The 20,030-nt window shown below is 39.6% G+C and overlaps 1 protein-coding gene, 1 long non-coding RNA gene and 1 pseudogene across 3 annotated transcripts in view; 1 reads left to right on the top strand and 2 right to left on the bottom strand.

Moving 5' to 3' along the window:
• LOC145501427 (myoblast growth factor receptor egl-15-like) overlaps positions 1-247 on the top strand; it is a 7,290-nt gene extending 7,043 nt beyond the window's left edge. Inside the window, exon 7 of the mRNA XM_081480910.1 lies at positions 1-247. This exon is cut by the window's left edge and continues 347 nt beyond it. The gene's annotated coding sequence lies outside the window, so the exon portion shown is untranslated.
• A 617-nt stretch (positions 248-864) lies between these two features.
• On the bottom strand, positions 865-3,116 carry LOC145483969 (uncharacterized). Its single transcript, XR_014048971.1, has 3 exons — positions 1,934-3,116; positions 1,677-1,777; positions 865-1,000 (listed from the first exon to the last, which is right to left on the bottom strand). It is a non-coding gene; the product is annotated as an uncharacterized LOC145483969 (long non-coding RNA).
• A 1,668-nt stretch (positions 3,117-4,784) lies between these two features.
• The window catches only part of LOC145491620 (poly [ADP-ribose] polymerase tankyrase-like), a 28,659-nt pseudogene continuing 13,413 nt past the window's right edge, over positions 4,785-20,030 (bottom strand). The window contains exons 19-37 of the transcript XR_014049872.1: positions 19,519-19,611; positions 18,664-18,823; positions 18,170-18,325; positions 17,386-17,503; positions 16,804-16,903; positions 16,122-16,305; positions 15,161-15,343; positions 14,659-14,829; positions 13,712-13,908; positions 13,041-13,146; positions 12,160-12,329; positions 11,807-11,963; positions 11,010-11,137; positions 10,214-10,274; positions 9,395-9,572; positions 8,295-8,402; positions 7,541-7,743; positions 7,024-7,104; positions 4,785-6,372 (exon numbers count right to left, since the gene is read on the bottom strand). The product of XR_014049872.1 is annotated as a poly [ADP-ribose] polymerase tankyrase-like (transcript). The remainder of the gene's footprint in view (positions 6,373-7,023; positions 7,105-7,540; positions 7,744-8,294; positions 8,403-9,394; positions 9,573-10,213; positions 10,275-11,009; positions 11,138-11,806; positions 11,964-12,159; positions 12,330-13,040; positions 13,147-13,711; positions 13,909-14,658; positions 14,830-15,160; positions 15,344-16,121; positions 16,306-16,803; positions 16,904-17,385; positions 17,504-18,169; positions 18,326-18,663; positions 18,824-19,518; positions 19,612-20,030) is intronic.

The following is a 20,030-nucleotide window of genomic DNA, read 5'->3' as shown; positions in this document are numbered from 1 at the left end:
AGTCATCTCATGATATAGTCATCGCCTCTCAAGAGGTGCTTATTGAACATCCAGGCATAGTTTTTAAGCCTAGCCATGAGTAAACATGAATATGAGTAGACATGGGTAAAACAGTGGCACCTTGTTTTGATTCGAAGTTGTCAGCATCTATAGCTTATAATAGTCATTCCTTATGTCTGTAAGTGTTATTTACTAATTTTTCACCATACAGTGTAAATTATTTAGTAATAGCAGATTGCTTTTAAAATTGTAAGGTTTGTTTTCTTAATAAGACAATCACTCACCATTGTGGATCAGTTTTTCCCTAGAACAATTCTCAACATGATCAAGAATTTGAAGGTAGTAGCTGAAGTAGTAGCTTTTCCACAAATGTAAGTAACTGTTAGGGCAATTAAAGAAGGTTTCAAACTATTACTGCTGTAGGCACAGGTAGCACAATAGTGCTACATACTGCTATACAGTGTAAGTACTTGCATGGGAAATGACAAAATCTAGACCTCGAGTCAATATGCACCTGACCCATGCACTGTATGAACCAGGTCCATGGACCCCCAAAATGTTTTTCCTTTCTCTTTTCAAAAACAACATAAAAGTGTAATTAAAATTAATTAAAATATAATTTAAATTAAAATCACTACAAATGTTTTTGGTGATGATATTAAAGAGGTACCAAATGGTAATGATTGTTTTTAGGATAACTTGATCACACTTTCATGCTAATGAAGTTTTCATTGATGCCATGAATTTTTTTTCCTTTCTTTTTTTTTTTTTTTTTGCTTTCTTGGAGAGTGCAAGGTGTAAATCATGGAGGCACAAGAGTCCATGCAACATTCCGGAATGTTGTTAAAATGTCTCTCACCTGTCTCAAACAGTGTCAAATGGCCTCCAATAATAACAACCACTGATGCCTGGGAGGGAGATGTTGATGTCTTTATTTGGAATGGTGTTAAACATTTTGCGCATCCTTGAGACATTCCCAGCAAATGCTGTCACATGCATCCTGAAAAGTAACACGAAAACTAAGAAGGCCATGGGACAGGTTTCATCAAAAAACATGGCCGTAATTTCGCTTTCAACACTTGATCCCTGACAACAAGTAGTTTTCCTTTCTTCCTTCTTTCTCTTAAAACGTGCAATTCAGGGTGGGCCATTTATCTAGCCCAGGTCTTGAATGCACCCCAAGTAATTTTTAATTTTCAAGGTATGACAACACTAAAGAAAAGAATGTAATTTAATTTTAAAACAGTGTTTACCTTCCTCGACCATGTCATAAGTGTGGGATTTGTGCTTGTGGGTACCGATAAAAAAACCATGACATAAGTCAGCAATTAATACTACTGTAGTATTAGTAGTAAGTATTTGTCAGACTTTATTCAAGAAGGGTAACACTTGACAGTAATAAAACTGATAAACTCGTGGCCCTCTGAATAAAATAAAATAGATAGTAAAAATAATAATAACAGTAAAAGTAAACTGACCAATTGACTCCACCACTGAAAACACTAAAACAGCTTGACAGTCCGCGACAGGTACAATGTATTTTTGGTGGTAAGAAAAACAGGGAGTCCATCAAGGACCCGGTCCATGGACCACGAGTCTAGTTTCCCAGTTTACATAAATCTATCAGACGGTATCGATATTTAGTGAATAAATGTCAAATGTGCTAAAACCCTCACCTGTTGTCATTTTCAGTGGGTGTATTGCTTCTGGGAAGCTCCAGTTGGATACCGTTTTCAGAGACTTTCTTCCAAATAGCCGAACACGCCACCGTATTGTACTATCAAAAAGTAAAATGAAGGCAAGATGTAACTCGAAATATTTTCACTAACAGTACGGTTACATAAGCACGGGTTAAAAATCCTCGTACAAACCGACTTTTCCCCAGAAAACACTTTTGAACCTCACTACAAGTCAATAGGGATAGATTTACTACCTTTCTGTGTGATTTACGCGGCAGTAGGTCCATCCCTTGGAACACAGTCTCGCCGGTTCATTTCAAAATGGCCGCCATTACTGCTATTTCTGTTGTTGAAGTGTTAACCTCGTTCCCAAGGCCTTCTCCACTGTTCAAATGACGTGTGTTTGGGTACCCCCGTAAGTATCCCCAGTGGGGCGGGGATACCCAAAACACTGAAAGCGTAAAACTGGGGCAAGTGAAATCATCCATAATTCTGCTCAAAACTCATTTATCCTCTTTCGAAGCTTTGTCTCAAAAAATTTAAGCGTTCTTTAGAATACGTCTCTGAAAATAGTCGAAATTCATATATACCAGAATGCCTGATCCAAGTCCGCAGCCGACGACGACATACAAAACCGGATTCACGCGTCAAAGTTCCTTGTATGAACATGCGCTTGGTGCCTATCGATAACCTTGAAATGCATAGTATTTTAGTTCGGCGATTGAATTTAATTAATATGCGAGAGAACACACTGAGATACTGCCGTCACGCAATATGCCGGTCTCAAGCTGTGACTGACCTCTGTGTATGTTGCCTGTCTGAAGTAAACTTTGTCTTCGGTAGACTTGTTACTTGTCGCTCTTTCCTTGACCATCCCCACTATTAGCGAAAAGCTCTCTCTGCCATTAAAGGAGCTTTTTGTTTTGGAGACAAATCTAAAATAAATATAAATAAAGTAGACAAGGCTTATCTTTGGACAAAGGGAAACAAATTTAAGTGGCATACCCAAGGCCCTAGTGATGTGGGTATCCCCTTCCAGCATGTTTGTTTAGTATCGTTTCTTTAATTCAGGGCAGCCAAATCCACCGAAGATAAAAAAGCAAAGCATACTTACAAAGAAGAAAGGCATTCAAGGGAGGAAAGGACTAGACGTGGCAAAAGAAAGTCTCTTCTCGAACAGTGGTATGAAGGAACTCGGAAATGGCCGATTAAATGTTCGTTATCCAAAGTGCTTTCCATGGATATTAGGGAGTTTCTGAAAACCACGACGGCAACGGCAACAGGAGCGCTGCTAAACAAACGTTTTAATGAGCAGAACAATGGCTGCGCACGTGCGTTATAATTGTTGGTACAATGTGCATTTCTTTGCCGTCCAGTGCAAAACAACAACGGGAAATGACCGAATTCTGCGATGTAGTAAAGTACTAGTAAACTTTATTTAAGTGTCAGTCGTTCTAGCGTTTTACACACTAATTGGTAACACTAATTAAAGAAAAATTAAGAAAAAAAAACATTAGAATTTTGTGAAAATTGAAACCCTTATTCTAAATAAAACTCTAGTTTAAGACATCTTTAAAACATACACTTATTCTAAATGGAACTCTAGTTACAAACGCACTTAAAAACATACACTGATTACATAATTATGATCACTTTCTAAATTAACTATTGCATAAACAACAGTTCTTGCAGCCCCGTCTTCAATTAAGTGCGTTAAGTCTCTTTTCCTTATCCGACGTTTAAAAGTACTCACACTATCCATGCACGTTCCTCCTTTGTTAACTTTGACCACAAAAAAGGCCCAAGATATTTCAGAGAATGTTTCCCGTACTTAATAGTGTTAAAGCGTGGTAGGGTAAAATCGGAATTCCTTAAGTTGTATCGTTTTTGTCTTTCCCCGTTTAGTAGTAGGTAGTAGGTTGTTCTTAGCTTTAAACATTAGAATTGCTATATCTTGTAACCTTCTGTTATAAAGAGTCGGTAGGTTGGCCTGCAGAAGCAGATTCTAGCTCGTATGAGTCCGATCTACTGTTTAACACTGTACGTAGAGCTCTCTCCTGTAGCCTCTCTAATTTACGCCTATCTGAAGCTCTGCAAAAATGCCAAACGGTACTGCAATAAGTTAAATGAGGTAAAATAGCGGCCTTGAATAGTTGTAATTTGGCAGGGGTAGGTATAAGGTTCCTTAGTCGCCTGAGTACTCCAATTTGCTGACTAGACTTTATACACACCTCTCTGATGTGATTACTAGAATTCAGATCAGAATCAATATTCACGCCTAACAGTTTGATGGAGTGGGATTGTTCTATTTAAACTCCACCTATTTGCATGTTCATTTCAACTGTGCCATTCCTTTCACCAAGTACCATCGACTGATATTTCTTAATGTTCACTTGCAATAAGTTCTCTTCATACCATTTTGTTATTTTGCTTCCATCATGTATTAACTTCTCCTCCACCCTACCGATCGAGTAATCTGATGAAAATATCTGATGATCGTCCGCATACATTGATATGTCAGCTTCTACAGTAGCCTGAGTAAGATCGTTCTGAAATAAATTCCATAACAGAGGGCCAAATGTAAACCCCTGGGGACAGCCTCTTACAACATCTCTCCACTGACTTGTCGCTGACACTAACTTAACCCTGTTTTTCCGCTGGGAAAAATACGACCGAACCAGGTTTAGTGCATTATCTGGAAAATGGTAGGATTCTAATTTTTTGATCAGGAGTGGTGGGCAGAGAGTCAAATGCTTTGCTCATGTCTGGAGAACGTGAAACGTTTATTGCAAATTTATCGCCGTGTCCCAGATTCAGTTTCGTGATAGTTTTGACAGTGATAAACAAAGGGACTTTACAGAACCGCGACTTAAAGCTCCCTATTTGCAGTTCCGGGGATGACAGTGCCCATTATTTCTTGTATTTCTGTGGTAGAAGGCTCACCAAATCTATTTTTCAGCCACTTTTTAGCAGACCTTTGGCCTACGGCCTAAAAATAATTAAACTCAGAGACACTTGGCGCACTTACGGTCCATTTGAGGACAAACTCAGGTACACTGGCTGATAGCCAAGATTCAGTGAACCAGTGGGATAGCTAAAACTTCGTTATCTGTATTATCAAATTTAATAAGTTATGATGGAAGAAAATCCTCTTCTGTGACTCGTGGTTTACAACTCGGTTTATTTGTAAAGGACAAAAACTAAAACAACATTTAGTTATTGTTTGTGTATATGTGAATTATATAATTCTATTTGGGAGAAAAACGAATTCAATGACAGGGCAATACTTTATGACTTTAAAAATGTTAAAAGGCTAAAAACTTTTATGAGTAAATAAACTATAAAAAAACTCACCTTGATTCACACAAATTGATCAGATGTTCCTCCTACCTAGCGTAATAGCCCTTTTCACGGTTAATTTTTCTCATTTGCATTACAATGTAATCCAACGTGGATGCGAGGCAATTTCGGGCTAAAACTACAAAATGGCCCGAAATTGCCTCACATACATGCTAGGTTTGATTGTAATGCAAATGAGCAAAGGTAACCGTGAAAAGGGCTATTCTAACTCATTCCCATTCCGCGTAGTTTGAGGGACATGTACAAGAGTCGTTCTTTTAATTAAAGTAAATCCTCTTAAAATATCAGACGAGTTTCCGCATCTAACTAACCAATCAGAAATTTGCAAGAGCATTGAAAGATCACGCTGGAAGCTATGACGTCAGCCTGTGACGTCATGATCATACATCAGGTTACTAAGCAACATGTCTTCTCGCGGTCTCAGACAACAGCATATTTGCACGATAGGGTCATTTCATTACAACTACCAGAATTCATTTCGTTTTCTCTTTTCAAACAGCAGTAAATAAATGCCAACCGCAAGCAAACAGCAGTAAATAAAATGCTAACCGCAGGGCAACTTTATGGGTGGCCTACCATGAATTATATGCCCCTATTGCTGGACAGTTAGGACGCATTACGTACCGACATAAAACTAGTTTATCACGCTGCTAGAGGAATAACTTAGAACCTCAAAAGACGAAAAATAAACACACAAACAAACAGTGTTAGTCTTGGCTTCGTTCTTCCCCGAGGGAGGAGTGCAAGTTCTTTTCATGACCAGCGGGGGGTAATCAAGCTTATTTCTTAAGCTGCTGTCCAAAACGTGATGACTGACGCATGCATCTTTCTCATCACAGATTTATGAATACTAACGAAATTTCATATCACGCTTCTGTGTTTACTACTAATAAATTAGTTTAAAACTGCTTTTTATGACATCACCTATCGAATTTGATATGTACCATCAGACAAATACCTTATGGGTTTCTTGTGCAACATATAAAAGCCTTACTACATGGTTCTAAGATCAGTAATCAAATCACTTGGTGAAGAGGCAAGTATCTTATCTCCAAGTCCTCTTCAACTGCACTACGTAACGCAAGAGGACTTGAGATTCCTTGTACACAACGTACTCGCTGTAATTGTTATAAAAAAAGCGGTTATTGAACTTTTCAGCTAAGCCGGACTGGTTGATACGTACTCCAGCAGGGACTACAGCCCCGTATGGAGTAGTGACATTTTCATTCGGGTCCGGGACTTCTCTGCTGACGGCCAACACGCTGTTAAATCCCTCAGGAGCACTCTCTCGGTACTCGCGATCGACAACTTCCTTGACTTTCCCAAGGGCAACCTACAGAAACGAGGATAGGGTTAGCATTTGGACAATAGGCCATTTTACAGTTGTGTGCTCAGTTACCTGGCCGTTGACTAGCGGCGAGGCTGGAGGTGGCCCTGCGTTGATACAGACCTCTCTGCTTTTTTCATGTAAATGAAAACTAGTAAGCATAAGTACAATTTGATTCACACAACAAAAGCAGTGAGGTCTGAGTCAAAACAAGGTCACCTCCAGCCTCGCCGTCATTCAAAGGCCAGGACACTGAAAAGAAAACTGTTAAATGGTCTATTTGCATGTAAATGAAAAAACTGAAGTATGGGAAATGGCATGGCGCGAGGTATTCAACTCACACTGTTGCACTGCGTTGTGAGAAGTTAAATAGTCCGAATAATACCGGTTCTTTCGTCGATGAGTGTGTCCAGTGCACGCAGGGGTCATATGAAGTAACCCACCATGTTTCGTATCGATCAATGGGATGAATTCAACGTTTAATTCTGTTATTTGCTTGTAACTGATCGTAGTGATGCAAAAGATAATTAGTTCAGAAGATACACACTTCATTTCACATCTACTTTAGTTGTTTTTGCGTTTATATATTACATGTAATGTAGAAGGTAACAAAGTGAAACACTTGGTCTTTACTTAGCAACATTCCTCAAAGCTCACCTCACAAAGTAGCGCAAATCCTGTGCCATCATAATCCATATAGCCCATACTCTTTTCCAGACTGTCAGAGGTATACACACCCTGTAGTACATGCAACAAAGAAAGAAACAACGCAACACCAGATTTAGTTTGACTATATGGATTCCGTAGATGCCCTCATAGGTCTGCAATGCGTGCGTGTTGCAATTGCAATTTTCTGCCTACGGGTCAGTTGTGTGTGTGCGTTTACATGTAGAAAGAATAATTTGTTCCAGCCTGAATTCTACAACAGGAAATGACTAGTGATTACTCCCCGTGGATACGATGTTTACAAAGGACAAACTTTTGTTTGTTGAAAGGATTTTGCATAACCCGCAGAAACAGATGCCTTTCGACGCGCACTTGTGTCAAGCGTGTGAGGTCTGACTGGAATTCTTCTGTTTGGTTGTCACGCGGTGCAAGAAATAAAGTGTGTGTATGTATGTGTATGTATTAAAGCTAACATCAGGAAATTGGCGGAAATTACACTATCACCGACCTTTCCTAAGGACCATCCTGAGCGGGAGGCCTCTGGAGGAGCAATCCTGAGGCCCTGCTGGAGGATCCCCATCATGTTCGCACTTTTTGTGCCATGCCACAGTAAGTGGTGGTTACCAGGCACTCCACAATTAGCCAACCGCTCGGCTTCACCTGAACGAGAGACCCTGAAAACAGCACTAATTTCAAAGCGTTGATGTCCACCTAAAGAAAAATTTCCATTGAGTAAGCAGTAGTCAAAAGGCGGAGTGGAAAGGATTGATAGGTCCGTTGGTCATCGTCATTTCTTTTATGGCTTCAGCAAATGAGCGACAACCAACGACTTAAAACAACCAACGCCATAATTAAGCAAAGTTTCTCGCGTGAGCCGCAATGACTAGTATCTTACGCCTTGGGGACAAAGCAAAAGTGGTCAATAACGTACCCAGGTATACGTAGCCAAGAAACAAAACGTAACACTCATCACTTTGCTACTAACCTCCAGATGACAAAGTATAGCCCACTAAGAAGAAACATTCTACGTAACTAGAGCATAAGCAGTACTTACTACGTGGTCTCGGGCTAGCCTTGTACCCATTTCACCGTTTTACAACACACTCAACTTATACCAGCTCAATACACCATTTTCTCCAACTCATATCGTATACATTTCAACAGTGAAGCGATTGAAAATTCAAACGCTAGAAAAACCAACACACCAAGGAAACTTCCTTTCATGATCAAATTGCTAACAAGTGATTGAACAAACTACTTACGTGAGTTGTGTACGTACTCCAGTACAAGTTGACATTCATCCGAGTCTGGGTTCAGTAACTCCAAGCGACATCCAAGTGATTTGTAGACATAATCTAACTGGTTTATCTCTAAAGAGACGAAAGGATCATAGAGACTCAAGATCAAAATACGACTTCTTCCTACTGTAAAATACGCATTTAGTTAACAGTATGTTATGAGAATTTTGTCACTCTCCTTTATTGTGGTTATTTTTGATGGAGCGTTGTGTAACGATCTGAACGACTGGAAAGGATACTGAGAATTTCCTGGTCCAGCCATACAATATTAACTATGACGCCCGTTGACTTCTCTAATAGTCTCCTACGCAGACGTTCTTTGGGCTTGTCACGCAATCGCTCCTCCCCCATGTTGGAAGGAGTGCGTGACGATCCATTACAACGTGTGCGTAGAAGGCTTGTACTCAACTGGATTAGATCACGGTGAATTCAAATTGGTGTGCTCACAAGCGGAATGAGATTATACACCGCACGATTAAGAAGGACCGAATTTTGGTCAAAAAATGACACAAAAAGGATCCTAGAATACCAGGAAACTAACGCAGTCGAACAAAAAGTCCCTTATTTAATGAAAAGAGAATTAATAGGCGCGGACAGTATTTTACTCGTTGCTTGAATTTTTCCCCTGAGCCTCCTTATGGGCCTCTGAAAATACTACGCAACCCTTAAAATTTCTAAGCGCAAATCGAGTAAGGTGTTTGTTGTCGATTTTTCCCCATTCTCATCCCTTATCCGCTTGACAATGCAATGATAGCGCAAAGACAAATTAGAATTCTGAGGCTCTTGCACAGAGAGTGATAGAAATAAGCTGTAAAGGACTAAACAAAAGAGCATAATTTTATACTGACATGACACAGTTACCATTTCTTTTTGGAGATATTTGACTATTTGAGAGATAACATGGATTTTCAGGCTCCAAATTCACGTTTTGACAAATTTGGATTTTGGTTCTCAAGTTCAAGACCTTTAAGGCCTTGATTTAGAAACTGGGAGATCAGCGATAACTTAAACAATGAAGAAAGAAGGTAAACCGGGAGGTAACGAGTACAAAAATCGCAACACACCTTTGCAGCGATACTGAGCTCCTAACAAGATCTTGCTAGCCTCCGCCAGTTCTGTCAGATTGTAGAGCGCTGTTAAGTGCTGCTCAATATTATGAGCTTCATTCAAAGGTGGAATCCGTTCATAAGTGTATCGCGCTATAGGCATCAGCATGTAATATGTGTTGCTAAGCTCGGCAATCTACATAGGCAAAAGAGACACGGTTATTGGGTTGATAGCGATAACGATTTTGATTTGAAAGCTCATGTTCCGAACGTTTGCCTTTCGCTGTTGGAAATTAGGGGGATGGTGAGTTGAAGAACAGAAATTAATGCACAGTGGAATTCCGATTTTTCGAACCTCCAACGGAGACGAAAACTGCTTCGACAACTCGGAGAGTTCGAGAAATCGGGGGTAAATTACAACGTTTGACTGCGGAGGGGAAACAAATTTTGGTTCGAGTTATCGGGAAGTTCGAAAAATTGAGGGTTCGAGAAATCGGGATTCCACTCTATCTTGAAGTGTTTCCCTTACCATGCTTTCTCCAATAATGCAACTTCCTTCTATACTCCATTAACGACCACACAACCCATAACTCTCCCTTTTGATCCAACGAAGAGCTAACGCTCAAAAACTTTGTTTGTAAACTCACCACGGCGGTTAATTTACCTTGACCGACTTCAAATTAATAGTTGGCAAAGTGCATCGACGATTCAGGTTGAAAATACTTCGATACAATTTATATTCCCCTACTTTGTGCCTAGCCCTAAACCATTGACCGATCTTGGAGTTAAACTCTGGGGTCGTACTTGGTGGAGAACTCACACTGACACCATGTGTACCTTCTCAAATTTGTCCTCGGTTCCTACCAAATTGTTTCTGTCGATAGTATCCACAATTGCTCTGTTATGAAACAAATCAGACCATTATCTATCTTGAAAGAACACAAAAGAATGTCAATAAAGCCTTTATGAAAGAGAAGCTATACTATTCTTATCAAATGGCTGTTGTTAAGGAATCATTTGATGATAACAGTCTCTTATTCCAGACCTCACATGAATTCAGTTTTCTTTTAGTTCCTTTGACCAGCTTCAACTGGTCACTTATGTAGACTACAAGTATTTCCTCTTTCGTTAAGTCCGTCGAGCGTGACCGTAAATGATGCCTCAATTGCATTTTACATTTTGGAACACTGCCTTACTAAGATTATCAGTTGAGTAAGGCGCGACGAAAGTTTGGTCACCAGGTTTTAATGAGAAAATCGTGTTGTTGTCACGAGCAACTGGCTCCGTTTCCAGTGGCAACTTGTCGGCTTTTGACGTCATTGGCAGCAAAGCGGGCGAAATTGTAGGTCACGCGACAGGAGACGCACGGCTGCTGATATTGTTACCAATGGAAACGAGGTAAGTTGCTCGTAACATCAAGGTAATCTTAAGTCCGAAACTTCGTCACCAAACTTCTGTCGTGCCGTACTCAACTGATAATCGTAGTACTATGCCGTCAGCAATTGAGCATCCTCTTTGAAATTAGAGTGAATCTCACAGCACCTTAAATATAATGTCTGCAATGGTATTTTACAACAACAACCGTCAAATTTGATCCGCGCACTGCAAACTATGCTCAAATTTCAACACTCACTTGATTTCTGTCAGAACTTGACGGGCCTTCTCGATGGTTTCACTGGACAGTCTTCCAAATGGCAAGTAGTCATGGTCAATTCTCAAGTGGTCCGAATCCATTGCAGAACTTAACATTCCAACATCGATCTAAAAGAAAAAAAACAAGAGGTGCTTCAGCTAATGTCAGTTAACGCTGTTGATTCGATTCTGTTTTTCTTGAAGCTTCGCTGCCACATCCGTTTTGAAGTGATTACATTCTACGACAACGTGTTTTCTTTTGTCATCACAGTAACGTTTGTATGTCCACTGCAAGTACACTTTAACTGCATAAAAAAAATCCGTTATCAGAAAATTAGCACAAATCAAACTTCTAAACAACATGTGATGACAACGAAGCTTTGTGATACTGGTTTGAAAACCTTTCAGAACTTGGTAGAACATGAAGGTTTCTGTGCAAACCATAAGATTAGGAAAGATTGCATCAAAAGGAGAAGGTGGATTGCAGTTTGGCACGGTACTTTTATAGGCATATTGACATCTAAAACCCAGTCACGCTCGTGATCCATAATAAGAATTTAATACTGGCTTGGGGATATGTAAGATCAAAATGATATCAACCAGTAAGCTTAGCTAAACAAAGAAAAGAGTAGCTTTATGACGATGTGACAAGGGAAAAAGGATTGCGGACAAAATCAAATTCATTTAATACATATCGTGAAATTGAGGATTTGCAAGAGATAACAGTATTTGAAACTTTCGGAAGGAAATTTGTGGTGCATCTAAGATCAGTCTCATTTCAGTTTGTAAATCACTCACAATTGCCTTCATGAACGACTGCAGTTCTTCACCAAGACGTGACGCAGGACACTTGGTGAGTTCGAACGGCTTCAGAACCTCACTCATTCGCTTCCGCTTGTTTTCAGGGTTCCTTTCTGGCAGCACAAGGGCATATTTCTTGGGCTTTTTGTCAAAACTGTAAAATTAAAAAAGGAATAAACTAGTTGCGAAGTCGTGGCTACAATACGCCTTGCAAACAAATCATGGGTTATATGGAACACAAAATAAAATGCAACGGCCCCTAAAACAAGCGAACTTGACATTTTGGAACGAGGGACACAGATGGATGACATGGATAATCTGTATTCTAGACTATCAGCTATTTATCTTACTTGTCCTTGTTGTCCCACTCATTGCCAGTCTTGCTTTTGAAAATCTTCTTGAATTCGGTTGTAGCCTTGTTGGGATCATTGAAAGGTGTCCTCTGGTGCTGCCCACTGTCTCCAACACGACCCCAGCGATTGAATAACACCCACAGGTCCTTGGCTATGTGGTGGATAATCTGAAAATTATAGAGTTTTTTTCTGTCTCAAACTACTGTCACATAAATTCATTGGAACATTTCATACAGTTTTCTTAACAGCCCTTAAAGTTAAAACCTGGAGCGGATACAGTACAGGATTTTAGAGAAGGGACTTCGCGATGCGAAGGTCCACAGAAATGGGATTTCCGTTATTCTAATGCCTAGTCAGCGTGTTATAATGTCTCAGTCTTTTATCCCCCCTAGATCCGCTCCAGAAAACGTGTCTGGAAAGATCTCTTTGTCTTTAATTATTTCATCAGTGCAATGACTGTACTTCACACCTAGCACTTTTCCTAGTCACTGATTGAGTGCTTTCGCTAGCATCACAAACGCTAGATGTCCGATCAAGTTGAAGATACACTTTTTTTTACCCTTTCCTTGCTAAAATGGAAGTTGCAACATTTCAGAGAATATGTTCCTCTCTTTAGTTCTTCCATGCACAGTTTAAATTTCTTCAGGAATGAACTACTTGTAGGCAAAGAGCTAATCAACAGGCGGGTATACGAACCAACAGGCACTGCCCAGCGCAAAGACATTATGTTACATTATGAGAGATTAGACAATGTTTCACTCCCTGGAAGAAAGCAAGCAAAGTTTTGGTAACAACTTAAAATGTAGCTAGAGAATGAGACGCGTACGCTAAAATTATCAACCACCAATAGCAAACGTATTTCACTACAAAGACCTAACCTGCATCTTATAGAAGTTATTTAATCCGAACATTCCATATTTGACGTCAACTTTGGACATGAAGATATCATATGGCACATCAGTCTCAGGGTCGACAAATACTTCCCTGTAAAATAAAAAAATATATATTTATGAAACAAACTCCAAAAAAAAGTTGCCTTGGCCATCACCTTTAAATTTTTCACGTCTCTGATTTAATTTTAGTTTCGTTCAGAAAGCTCTTAGTGGCATAGAATTATTTAGTCTTTTTTGAGGCTCCATAGACGGGCTTCTTCAACCCTGACCTTATTAAAGACATCGCATATTCACCTCTATATTTATACAAATGACAAAACGAGGTCAAGGGTACTTTTAATGGACAATGTAGGGTGAATATCAAATAGTTTCACATCACTGAATTTAGGAACTGTGCGGTGAAGAGTAAAATAATGCCACCCGACATGGCCTTACACTAATTGTGGCTTATTTTTCTCGTTTCTAAATCGCATCTTCTCGGTCCCCGTCGCTTTCGGGGTCTACACATGATACGCCTACAATATTGTAGGCCCGATACGGGTATACACATACCTAAAGAAAAAGTTAAGCGTTCTAGATTACCTACAACGTCAAGCTAAAGGAAACAGGCTTGAATCAACATCTTGTGTACATTCTGTACAATCTCTGACACATACCCTCCACCTTCCATACGGAAGGCTGAATCAACTTTGACTTTAGTGTCATCCTCGTCGGCTGGTTTATCCTGTGCCTTCGCATCTTGAAGTATTTTCTCTGCATCAGCTTTAGGATCTGGCGTGACGCCTTCCCACAAGCCATCACTGGAAGTAAGAAAACTAAATCCCGAGTCATATTCCATTGGCTCCTCTGTGTCCTGTTATAGAAGAATTTAGGAGATGAACAGGAGCGACAAAGCAACGATTAGACTTTCAGAAAAGTCCTTCGTCTTGTTTAATTATGACCCTCTCGCGACTTCATCCCGAGCTCGGCCGCTTTGCGGCCTAAAACCTCACAGCTCGCTTCGCTCGCTTGCCTATTTTATCCTGAGACTCCTGAGGTCGAATTGTGGCAAGTTCAGCCAAAGATTTACGACTACAGATGTAATGGATCACTTGCCTGGTAGGACTTGAAAAGAGAAAAGTGCGTCTGTGGCACTTAGATGATCGATACAATTTACACAAAAACTGTATTAATGCGACTACAATGAAGTTTCAGTGAGATCTCCACCCCTTGGCCTTACAAAACAGATCGTCTTGGAATATAAAGCTGGAAAGAGTCTCTTGGTGAACTTACATTTGGAAGGGCCCATTATTGGAAGGAATTAATTCAAGTGTGATTGGACTAATGTTAATATTACGTCAATATAAGAAGACCGCACGGTACAAGTCAACTCAACTCTGCCATCAAGAGAACCAGAAGCCCTTTAACCAAGTGGGAACGGTATACATTGTAAGGTGAAATACAAGGTCTATAGTAGAGAAGTAAACGACCGAGAGAAGACAAGATACCTTTTTGCACTAAGATTTGGTAGACTTGTTTTCAGGAGGGGGAGGAGAACAGGAGTCATTATCGGCATTTGAAGATAGCTGATAAACTACCACGAAGTTCATTCTTTTCTACTCACCTTGCTAGCCTCAGCTTTCTCTAGAAGTTCTTCCAGCGCAATTTTCATAATGCCAGATCCCTGCTGTTTAGCATAGTAAAGTGGCGTGTGTCCTTCTAAGTCTTTGAGAGACAGTGGCGCTTCAAAGCTGGCCAGAAATTTTAGCATCTCGACATTTTCGGCAGATCCATACTATGAAAAAAAAAAGACTACACTTATTATTTGGAGAACTAACCTGTAATGACTGATCTATTGATTTCCGTGATGGCCAAACATACAAGTAGGAAGATACACGTTTTGGCTCGTAACCAGTCCCTAAAGATTTTAATGGAAAAACCAAACAAGAGAAAAGAACTAGAAATCCTTTGCTTTTGTCCACTAACATGAAGACCATGATGTCACGTGCAAGCCAAGAATACAATCAACAATCGGATAGTTTCGCGTTATGCAAAAAGTTCACTTTGCAGTATGGTATCGTAGCAACGGTTGTATATCCAGTTACCTGGTTACTCTTTGTTCTTACCTTTCTGTTTTGCACACAGTGGTGAATCATGGATTTTCCGTCATTGTCCTGTACTGACAGATCGACATCTGTAGTATCCTTAGTCTCCCAGACAGCTCTGTCATCAGTGGCATAAATCAGTACTTTGACCATGTCTAGCATGTTGCTACGGACAACTTCCATAAGCGGAGTGCGGCCGTTGTGCTGAGTAGACATAAAAACTTTAAATTAAAAGCTTGTGGGGACAGATAGATTAATTCACTCGTTCAATCGTCTGAGCATACAATTCAAGTGATGCTGTTTCTTTGCATTATACCATTCACATCACGGCTTCTAGATTAAATATATGACGTTAGTCATCTCTATCCCGCTCGTCGCCCACCCGCTTTTTCGATCATCCCCACTGACCGAGAGCCTGGAACAGAACAGTGAAAAATTGAATATAAAGGCCCAAAATTTCATTTTTCAGAGCATTCAACATGAAACACCCTATTTAAGTAATCCCGAATAGTTTTCACTTGGATGGTCCCACATAAGTGTTTTATTCACAGAAGTTTTATCCACATTCATCACTGTGCTTCATGTTTAATAAACTATCCCAAATGAAAACACTTCTCAATACCCTTCATTTACATGGTCACACTAGGGTTTCACTCACAGACTTAAAAACGTTAGAAACAACTTGTACAACATAACAAACAGCACTACATGAAAGTACAACTCAGCAGCTTTCACACAGTCGGTGACATGCAAGGGTTTCATTCCCAGACTAGGACTGGTAAACACGGCCGATGCTTGAATTATTCACTGAACTTTCACTTGCAAGCTCTTACACTCATCGACAAACCTAACTCTCAATATTAGGTCTGACAATGGTACATGAACATAAGTCGACATGACGCTATCTTACTTAATTTCGACTCCATCGCTGTGGAATAAGAATTGGATTATGGCATGGAGCTGTTGCTGTATTGTCAATTACCTTTGGGAAATTGACTGATGCTCCATGTTTCAGCAGGTCCATAACTACTTTCTCACTGTTTGACAACGCGGCCTCAATCAACGGAGTGGTGGTGTCATGGCTCCCGCTATCTCCTTTACTGTCTCGAACACTGTAACAAACGTCCAGTTTCTTTACGTGGCAGTTTGCCGGGCTTACGAAAAACCTTGTGATTGCAGGAAAAAAAATTGTTACTTAATGTAAGCACTTCAAAAAATATACATATACCCATAAAAAACGCTGTAAGAAATTCACCTTGCCGAGTCAACCTACTACGCATGCGCATTACACAAACATATGGGACAAAGATTGCACTGCATAGCGTTGAATTACTTTAAATCCACAGTTTCTTCTACTTTTATGGGTAAAACTCTCCATAAAAATATAACTTGGACGAAATTCTTGTCTTAACCTGGAAATTGAATCTTGATTTCAAGTGTGTACCGAGCTATTGTAAACCATATGTATCTCTCCCACATCTTCCAAAATGGACTACTGTCCTGTTCAAAGTATTGTTCTTCAAGATCAGACGTTTACTGTTGAAGTTATTTTTTCAATTTTCAAAAATCATGAAAAAGATTGACCACCTGTTCCACACTTACGATGGATCCAAAAGAGCGCAACGATTTTTTCTTGACCTCTTCATATTTTGAACAAAACTTACTCCACAAGGGTTATTATTCCACTTTCCGTCTTGGAAAACACTGCGGCAAACGGAGTGACTCCGTCGTTGTCAGCAATACCCAAGGATGATGGGGATTGTTCTGAAAGAAAACAAAGCAGCAAAGACAATGTAACTTCCATGGTCAGGCTATAGAGAGACCTGGTACGTTAAAATACGTAGCAATTTCAAAAGGGAAAGACATTGGCTGCGCAACAGAATTTGAACAAAGAATCTTTTGATGCACAGAAATGAACAGATCTTTGACATCACTTCAAAAGTCGTGCACATGGCATTATTTCCTCTCCCTCTTATGCCAGCAACCCAAATCTATCACAGATCAAATATACCTTGGATCATATCAACAAATGTTTTGTAGATGAATTATATACGTCTTACAGCCTTACTAACGTAACTTGGAGTCTGGAAAATAGAAATAACTAGTATCTCAAAACCTTGTGTGTCAGAGGGACACCGACCGTTTTCACCAAACGTGTTGAATAAGATGTTCTTTAATAAAATTCTCAATAGCGCACATACAAACAACAATTTCTTACAAAAGTAATATGTACTACACGGTCATACCCCACAAAAACCTGCAGAAGGCCAAATTATGATTACAGGCAGCATAATGCAAGGGCGTGGCACCCTGTGAGTCAACAGCACCAGCAGGAACTCCCCTCTGAACCAGGTGATTGGCTATCTAAAGGTATGAATGAAAATTAGTTTTTCCGATGATGTATCAATAATTTCGTAAGGCTTCCTAACAAAATGAAATTTGCTTTGAGAGGCAGAACATTGCAGCAGAATTTTTCTAGATTGAGTAAAAATATTTTACCTTAAATTTGTTTTTTGAAGTATGTTTACTAATACACATGTAACTCAATGCTATAAACATATACAAACTTTAATGACTGACAGAAAGATAATTGGGGGAGCAGGAATGGTGCAGTGGTGAGAGCGCTCGCCTCCCACCGATGTGTCCCGGGTTCAATTTCCGGACCTGGCGTTATATGTGGGTTGAGTTTGTTGCTGGTTCTCTACTCTGCTCCAAGAGGTTTTTCTCCGGGTACTCCGGTTTTCCCCTCTCCTCAAAAACCAACATTTCCAAATTCCAATTCGATCCCGAATGCACGGGCATTTCTGAACGAGTTCTTGTGAACTCCTTGGTGCTCCGTGGGTAAAGAAATTACATATTTACATTTTTTTTTTTAAAAAAAAAAAAAAAAGCTTATTCCCAACTGTTTTGACGTCTCCAGCAATCATATTAACTGTCCAAATGTCCAAATGTGGTTGCACAATGGCTTATATTATAACAAGACTACCCTTAGAGTAACCTGGCTGAAGTCAAGTTCAATATAGCGCTTACCTTTTCAACCACTTGGGTCCACAGTTTTGCAGAGTGAATGGCTAACAAATGAAGCAAGTTACGTCCTTTCTTATCAAGTTTCTGAACCGATGTATCTTTTCTTTGTTTCCTTAGCAGTGTCCATGCAAGATCAAGCTTGTTCGATTCGAGTGTTGCCTGAAATCACAATCCTTCTTATTCAACTGAGCTATTCAGGCATCAAATTTAGCTTTTCGTGCATCTTTCACAAAAGAAAATCGAGCGTAGAAAATGTTTGTTTAATGACTTACATGTTTTACAAAATGATACTGCATAAGAAATGGAAATAAGGTCCTAATTATTATAAGAATCCTTCAGAAATTACAGTAATTCAGAGAAGTTAGATGCTAATCGCTGATGAAATTTACTGAGAAACCCTTGAAATACAACATTGTTATTAACAACATTACAGTATTATTGTAATGGCTCTTTGGGAAAATAGGTAATCCACATGTAAAACGGTACGTTTACTTCACCTGTATAGCTTCAAGAAAGTCCAGTCCGGCTACCTCCAACATTAAATAAGCGATTCCCTGCCAGTTGTTATCAATCACCACGCGGAAGGCTGTTCTGATATCTGGCTTGGGCTCCTTCAAGTCGACAACATTCTTCCACACCCACCGATATTTCTTTTTCCTGTAGAAAGACATCATGAACTAGACTAAGCCAGATGCACCTGCAAGTGTACATACCTAATTTTTGAGAAACATTACACGGTGAAAACACTTGGGACTGGACGCTGAAAAAGCTTATATATTTATAAATACTAAGAATAAGATCATCACAGTTTCGTTATCAGATAGTCAGCTAATTAAACAGTATTTAGCAACTCTTCTACAACTTTAACCTGCACAAAAACGATCGAACCTTAGTAAAGCCAAGGACCATCTCCAGTATATGAAAGAAAGCCAAAACGTTCAATAAAAAAAGCAGCATAGTGACTGGTTTTAAATTAGGAACAGCTATCGGTAGTTCACCTGGTGTGAACGTCTGATGGATGGAGAAGTGAGAGTATTGCGAAATAACAATCACACCTTGCCATCAGACTAACACTAGGAATCAAACTTTCCAAGTGACCTTTAAAGGAGCTCAATCACAGTTTCTTGAGTTCTTTTGGTCACGTATAAAATTACCTTGAAATTTAAGGAAACCTGAAAATAGAAGTTTACTAAGATAGAAAATCACCATAGAGATAATAATAAACCATAAAGGAACATGGATGGTTAAGGATGGAGAAGATTAACACGGATTACAAACGACGAACTTGAAACATTCAGATGCGCAAACCGTTACTTAGCTCCATTAATGTTTATGATTGTTGAATGACTCACTGTTTTTCATATGTTTTCCAGTCCTCTGGTGTAAGGGGTCTTATAACTGGACAAGATGGTGGTGCATTACTCTGCATAAACATCATGGCACAACTAACGTACGGAAAACAGAACAGCTTTACAACAAAAGTAACGAATGAGTGCGAGAGGGCAACTTTTAGTGTCATCGATCGACTGCGGTTTTCTTAAGAATTGCTAAAATTAATGATGTTTTTGGTTTTGGTGTACTAATCTAGATCAAAATGGCTTTCAATGGGCCACACAGAAGCAAAACGTATAGAGAGAAGCAATTTAAGCCAAGTTTCAAGGATGCTATATCTGTTTTGGTGTGTTCTTGAAATAGCTTTTTCATGTAACACCACTTTGGCCAATGCAAAACGCTGTATCAGAACAACGAATCTCCTCTTCTTTAGAAAAACATTGAATGTACTCTTAACGGTATCCAACATTAGCTTCTGTTCTAAAACAGCAACAACAAGAACACAACTCTGAGGACGAAGTTCGAAATCATA

The sequence above is a fragment of the Orbicella franksi genome, chromosome 1, assembly GCF_964199315.1.
Source record: "Orbicella franksi chromosome 1, jaOrbFran1.1, whole genome shotgun sequence".
NCBI classification, from domain to species: domain Eukaryota; kingdom Metazoa; phylum Cnidaria; class Anthozoa; order Scleractinia; family Merulinidae; genus Orbicella; species Orbicella franksi.
The sequence above is the reverse complement of the archived record's forward strand: the minus strand, read 5'-3'. Positions and strand labels throughout refer to the sequence as shown.